Below are 7,862 nucleotides of genomic sequence, written 5' to 3'. Positions count from 1 at the left end.
AACTCCATTATTTTCAATAACGGTGTTCCCTTACGCAACCCAACGAAAGCTAAAAAAATAAACAAATTTTCGCATGTGTCTAAGTGTAAAAATGCCGGAGCTACAAAAAAAAAAGAAAAAAAAGCAAAGGGTGTGCGATCTCCTCTGCTCCGGTGTCAGTCCTGAGAAGGCTACAAATACTGTTGACATCTCCTTCCAGACTGTTTACGTCATTTAGAAGTCCATTATAGTCCTATACAGCCGATTAGAGCCAAAAGTTTTGAAGGAAATTTATGTCTGACTTACTGCCTCCATGTGGATCTCCTCCAGCTCTGACCTCCACTCCCTGGACTTTGTAGTTTTGGGGTGTCTTGAACAAGAATGTGGATTCGCTCCAAGCTGCCATCATGACAGCGTGGTACCCCATGGATGCGACATTTATCGCCAAGAGCTTGCAATCTATTCGCTGGGGTGTCGAGGCTGTTATTGCTTGTGAAGGAGCACAAACTGGATAAGAAATATAGTATTTAAACATATCATAAGTTTTTTTTAGTTGTATTTTCTGAAATTCTTTAAAAATCACGTTGTTCGTAATTAAGTTATACTACTGTAAGCTTTGAGTTCCCACATTGTAAATAGAGGGAACAAAGCCGTGACTGACCTTCTAGATGAAAATCATTGAGGGATGATGTCAAGACGAAGTTGACACTGTCAAAAAGAAAAAGAAAAAAAAGAACAGTGTAGTTGTCCAAAACATGCGAATTGTAGTAGTTATATGTATATGCATAATATGGGTATTTTAACAACATAGAGGCGCTTATAATGTTTTTATGCTCCATTCATACTGTATTTTACATTGGAATCTATTTTTCTTTATGGAATTCTTCCGTTTTTATGGAAATATAGGATGATTCCATACAAAATCCGGATAATGTTATTTTCCATTGTTTTGCTCAACCAACTTTCGGCTTCAAAAAAATTCCTTGCTTTTCATCAGGTTAAACACTCTGTGTATATTATCTTTTTGGCCGTGACCAGCATTTTTCAAGCTATAGTTGACATTATTATTTATTTATTCATGAATTTTTTATTTACTTATTTTAATAGTAATAAAGGCTCACATTTTGAAATTATTACTATTTTTCTTTTGGGAAAAACAATTTATTAAGCATTTATGTTATTAATACGCCCCTCAGAAGGGATCTCTGGGAGGCACATTTTAAAATAAATGTTTGTTAAACACAAAAATTTAGAATCTAGGAACAATTCTGTAGTTTTAGAAAAATAAAAAGTGTATATTTCAGTTGAGGACACGAGCATAATTTGCTTAGGAGGAGGAGACGCCCCTCAAGGTTGGTTTTAGTGTAAGAGTGTGAAGGGCCTGGGCATAGATGGTTCTTTTCTTTTTACACATTTGATTTCTAAAGAAAAATTCTTTTAGAAAATATCACATTGTCTTAGGTGAACGGTTTTTGTTAATAAATGTTATGCATGTTTAATCGAATGATTTTTTTTTTTTTTGAGAAAATTTCTCCCTAAAATTGGCCCTTTCCCCATCCCGTACTTATGGTACTACATGTGTATTTCAAGAATTTAACTTGATTCAATTTGAAATGATGTAATGTTTGACATATGCATACATTGACTTGAAAGGATAGGTAGGATATGATGACCTTTCGAACATCGATCTATCATGCAAAATGTCATGGAGCTTCCACGTTCTGCATGCATCTTAATGTATGTAAGTATTTGTATATTTATTTTTATTCGGCTTGTATAAGGTCAAGTATTACAATTTATTGCAAAACCTGCAAAACTAAATTGGGTTCTTAATTATTAATTAGCTTAAGCATTAAGAACATTAAATTATAATATTATATCTTGGAATACTTTAAACAATATCTAAAACCTCCTCTTAAGTGTCTTTGGATATTCTCATATGTAAGCTTTGCACTTTATCCTTCAAGGAAGCAAATGAAAGTACATATAATTGGGTCATTCCATGAGAAATTTTCACCAAGGAAACGGATTTGATTCAAATTAAGTTTTTCCTATAAAACTGAAGAAATTAAATAGTAATGGCAACAGCTGAGGAAAAGAAAATTCCTTCTTCAGTTTGCCAACTCCAATAAAATGGACGAGCAATAAGATATTTCGGCTTTTCATCTCTATTAATGATTCAATCAATAAGGAAAAAAAACTCTTTTTACCCGCGCTCATTTTCTTTTATAAATACTAGTAAATATTTATTTTGCTTGTATATGGAGTAATTAGACTAAATTATCGGTGCACGTTATCTTAGTAAATATCGAAGCAAGGAACATGTAGAATCAAATAATAGTTAATCAACAACAATATGATTGGTTGCGTGTTTTGTCAAAATCGATCTGCATTGCCCAGCAGTCAGAACGATACATCAAATTGAAAATTCTAGCAAGCCCGATTACGTGATAGGGTAACTTTGTATTTTTATTAACCTTGGTATAGGTGTAATATTTTGATTATCACTTAAATGGATGTTATTGTTGGCATCTTTTAGTACATTTTTTCAAAAAATATTTGAAATTTTTGGTGCAATTTGGTTTAGAAAATCGAGAAATTGATGATCTTTGGAACATCCAAGAAGAGTCTACTTCTTTTCCAATAAAATCAATCAAGGTGATGTAAAATAAAAGAAGATTAATTTAGTCACTAAAACACTTGAAATACTTTAATACTTCATTCAATTGTCTTAAGAAACGATGTCTTATTTTCTTGTGCACAGTTGATTCGCAAAAAAGATGGCTGAAGGAAGTACACTTATTCATTCTACCAAATATTTGCCAGTATATGTTTTATTACTCCCATTTTGACCCATAAATTGAATAGGCAGATCTGGGTATAGTTTTTTTTAGAGAGTCTCATTTCAGCAAAATTTTTATATATGTTAATAGGATTGTAAGATTAGATCAAGGACTCTGTTATTAAATTTATCCAAATTTTTCTTAAGTATTGAATGAAAACCTAGCCCACAAAACCTACGTCGTCGTCAGAAATCTCTAAGCTTTGAGCTCGGGATATTTATTCATTACTTATAGAATATGATTATTTCGTCTTGAGAGTATGCTCTCTTATCAAAAAACCCATTCCCAATAAATGAATTTTTAATAATTTCATGCACATACAGAGTCTGACAACCAACACGAGTTTTAAAAAATCGATTTTCACTTAATTTATGATCCGATTTTAATAAAAACAGATACTAAATGAAAGGTGAATAAAAGAAAAGTATTATTCAATAAATTCATTTTTGGTGTCAATAACGACCTCGACTCGACCTACAAAACGGGATAAGGTCTTGATGATAGTCTCCTTTGGCAGAATCCAGAATTTCTCTCGTATTCTGAATATCAGCTCGGATTTTGTGCTGCTGAAGGATCTGTTGGTGTGTTGCTCAACTGCGACACACACAATAATAAGTCCATGGATTTAAAATCCGATGAAATAAGGGGGCAACACACTGGTTCCAACAAAGTCTGAAAAAATTATGACTACCAGGCCAATATTTTCTTTGCAAAATGGCATGTTCCTTCCTGACTCTCCAGAAAGAGGACCTGACCAGGCTTAAGAAGTTTCCAATCTCAACATTGCTTTTTCCGGTTCTTTGTTAAAAAACGGTTACACGCGGTATATGCTCATGTCCGATCTTGAAAATCAAATACGAGGATAACGATAAAGAGATAAATGTGCCTATAACAAACAAGGAAAAGAAAGGATTGATTATGAAATGTTTGATTGAATCTAATAACAAAGTCATTGATTGATCCTATCACACACTCCTCATTAACCTTTCTTTGATAAATGTAGAAGGTCAATGCATAAAATGCTAGAATCCTCTATATTATATGATAAATAATCAATTTTCAAAATATTATGTCACACATAAAGTAGTGACGCATAGATATGCTAGTAAATATTGACAAAACATATTACTTATTTGCTCGTATCTGTGCTATAATTACATCTACTTCATGCCTTGAAGATGAAAGAGTTTAATTAATTGCGACGACTTCACCTTCAATCAGACAGCTAAATATTTGGAAATATCTAATCAATAATCTGAGCAATTCAAAGAATTTGGACGTATTACTCAAAAATATGTTGTATCTCTTGATCCAATCTACATACATACATAGTTGGACTCTCCCAAAATTACGACAGCATGGGCCAAGGTCTAAATTTTTCGTTTTCTATTATGTAATATGTTTAATGACACAATGGAGTCTGCTGTATGATTATGGCAATAATCTAGGTGATAAAACTTACAAAAGAGAGTGAACAAAGAGAAAATGATACTATAAGCCTTTAAGTTCAATAATTTAGATATAATTATTATATAATGACAAAAAATATCATAATTTTATTTCATATTTATTATTTCCTTGCCATTATAACAGTGCAGATAACGTTTCTCACTTATTTAATGGCTGAGTCACATTCCTTAAATTGTTTTGTCTCTTTTTGTAGGACATATTAGTTAAATATCTTTCCATAAGCCTATTTGCCTTCCGCACCCTGTAGGTAAACTACTATCTATATAATAAAAAAATATATATATATGTAGGTATGTTTGAATTAAAAAAAAGGCATTTTTGATCTAAGAAATAACTACATATTAATATTAATGTAATTTCGCAGGTGTTTTGACTGTAGTATCGAGTGTGTGTAGCTAAGACTCTACAAGATAGCGGTCTAAAGGCTCATCATATTAATTTTTTCTTTCTCAAGCTTTTATTATTCCATTCTTAAGAAGAGAACATCAATATTTTGAGTAACTACTTCTGAGTATCCTCATGAAAAACGGTGAATAACACACATAATTTTCATGGGTTCTCATCTTATATATTTTTTCTGAAACTTTTGCCAGGTTTGAAAATTCAAAATAATATTTATTGTTTGTGAGAAGAGCAGGTGAGAGCATAGACGAATGCCAATCGTTCAAAAAATATTGCTATCTAAAAAAGGTTAAAAGTTAACCTCTTTGGGATAATGAAGCACCCCTTTCCCCAAAAAAAAAATGCTTTCCTTTGAAAATATTCAACTTGTTACGAAAGAAAAGGAAATATCGTTTGACTCATAAAGAGGGAATTTTATTCTGAGTCATATGTGTGAGGTTTTAAGCAAAGTAAAGATACTCTTATATATTAAATTAGTACATAATTTGTTTTACAGAAACATTTTTCCACCAAAACTGACAAAGAGGTTGCTTCTAGAGAGGAAGAAAATATAGAGGTGACAAGGTATGTTCCACTGCGTTTCGCTGTTAACCTTTTTATACTTAAGGAATAGTATTTTGCTGAAACAACCATCAATCTAATGGGCTGATTTTCCCCCTCGACATTTTAATATTAGACCTAACACAACATATGCATTGGACTTCTCAGAATTATAATATTTATTCTCTGTCTACATAATTAAGTATAAGTAATACTTATCCCCTCTATAATTTTCTTTCTCTATAGTCGGTTCTAAAAAGAACATTATAGCCAAGTGTAATTATTGTAATCATGTCTCGGCACAATAAGCTGAATGATTCTTGCATCCGTGATTAGAATTCGTGAGTTTATTGGAATAGCTAAAGCAGCGAAACTTAGTTACTACAATCCAAGGCATCACTCATTATTCTACTGAAAATGAGCTCTTGATGTCCAAAATACAAATAGAACAAGTATTTTGCAATCTGAGATATTTCCAAAAGTATATTCCTTAAAAGTTATCGTAGGTAGTTATTATATTAATTCTCTCTTTCCAAATATAGAATGAGCTTATAATTAACATAAACGAACACCATTTTTCCTATTAACCTTTCGAAAAGAGGGACTATGACCCTATTTTTTTGAATATCTTTATTTATATTATCCATGTAAATAATAACATAAAAAATATAAAATAATCTAATATGAATTGCTAGGAGGAATTGGGTTATATGTATTCAATTGAATAAACTTTTTAACTTAAAAATTTCATCCAATGATCACAAAATTATTCAAAAAAATCACACAATAAACAATTCAAAAAAATAATAATCAAATTATTGGTCTCCCTCCATGAAAGTGTTCATACTTCCAAACAATTGTTTTTAAACTAGTCACTTATATATAGTTGAATCTGAAAGTTTGTATTTGACAATGTCAATAGCATAATCCCAGGAATCAACACCCATCCTTGGTATTTTCTAAGAAAAAAACCATATCTAGCTACAATGGACAAATCTATTGCTTTTAAATTTTCTCTAAGAATTGGTTCTCCATATTCCAATTTATTGGCAATACGAGCTTTGATGCTCAAAAGAGCGAGATGTATTGCCCGATTTTCACAGCTTTTTCGTCTTTGCTTTGTCGGCAACCCGAACAAAATTGTTGCCTTTAAGCAAGGACTACTAGAAGAAAAGGACTAGATACTGAAAAAAAATCAGGAACCCGCTGCATTCCCATTTTCATGTTTTATTCTTGCGACGTTATATTTACTGATGGAATTGTGTATGTTTTTTGGACCTAAAAAAACTCGTATATTGTTGTTCTTAGCCTAAAATGGTGGAAAAGACGTACGAAGATTGGAAGGTTGAGTAAATTCCTCTATCTTAATTTCACCTTGCACCGTAATTATATTACCATTTATTGCTTCTATTTCTAAATCCCTATGATTTTCTATAGATATATTTATTATTTACATTAAATATAAATGATTTCAAATTGATTACCACCATTTAGGTAATGAAAATCCAGGACTTCTATGGGACCCTCGAAATAATTCTAGTCTTATACCTATATATGTAGAAAAATAATACACATTAAAAATAAATATTTTCTGAAAAATCATCATCATGAGTTTTTTCATCATTATAAATATTACAAAAATGATTACTTTTATAATTTTCACAACAAAAAAGTACTTTTAGTAATTCAACTGAAGTTATTACACCAAGTTTTTAGAATAAATGTTTTTTTTTTTAATTTGCCAAACAAAGATTGAGTATTTTTTTTTGCTCAGTTCTCCTCATTTTCAGTTAGTATAAACCTTCAAAAGACAGCTGTCAAAATTTGATTACAATTTGGTCTTTAGTTAGGGAGTTATTGGGATAGCTGTGACGCATCTTTTGTTATTTCTATAGCAATAGATCAAAAAACAGTTTTTTGTTTTCTTTGTTAAGCCCTGAACTTTTCAACCCTTGCGTTATTACATTAATTGTCAGAATAAAAGCTTTCCCCGTTCATGTGTATAACTATTTAAGTTGAATTAAATGTACAAAGACCTGATTTTTATTTCTAAAAACAGAATTAAAATTGGCCGGTTACTTTAAAAAATGAAGATTCAATTCTGAAGGGAAAAATATTGTTTTCCTTGTTAAGACAAGGTATTTTAATCTAATGTATTATTTCACAATTTTTGTAAAACACAATTTGGAAATTTTTTTTTCCAGTCATTTCTTGAAGTCCTTAAAATTGTTATTAATTTTGTGAAATGCCTAAATGAAACAGACATTTCACTGTATGACTAAAATTTTTAGGGATTTAATGAAATGCCTAGTTTGATATTTTGACTTATAACGAATTATGACGTTTTCTAAATTCATTTAAAATCAAGAAAAGTTATGGGCAAAATAAAGAAATCACTGGAAATTGCAGTTTCTTTGTTTCAGGTGCAAAAAATGGATTTCCAATGAAATATTACATTTTTATATACAATAGAGTTTGTTGAAATTTTTATGGAATTTATTTGTATATACATTAGACACATAAAAATTGATGTAGGTATAACTCAAATATCTGTCATTTTCTTAATAATTTTTCATTTTTTTTTTATGAAACGGTAATTTTTTAGAAAAAATGCCACAAAACAATGCA

The sequence above is a fragment of the Lepeophtheirus salmonis genome, chromosome 7, assembly GCF_016086655.4.
Source record: "Lepeophtheirus salmonis chromosome 7, UVic_Lsal_1.4, whole genome shotgun sequence".
Classification (NCBI taxonomy): domain Eukaryota; kingdom Metazoa; phylum Arthropoda; class Copepoda; order Siphonostomatoida; family Caligidae; genus Lepeophtheirus; species Lepeophtheirus salmonis.
This window is presented reverse-complemented; position numbering follows the sequence as displayed.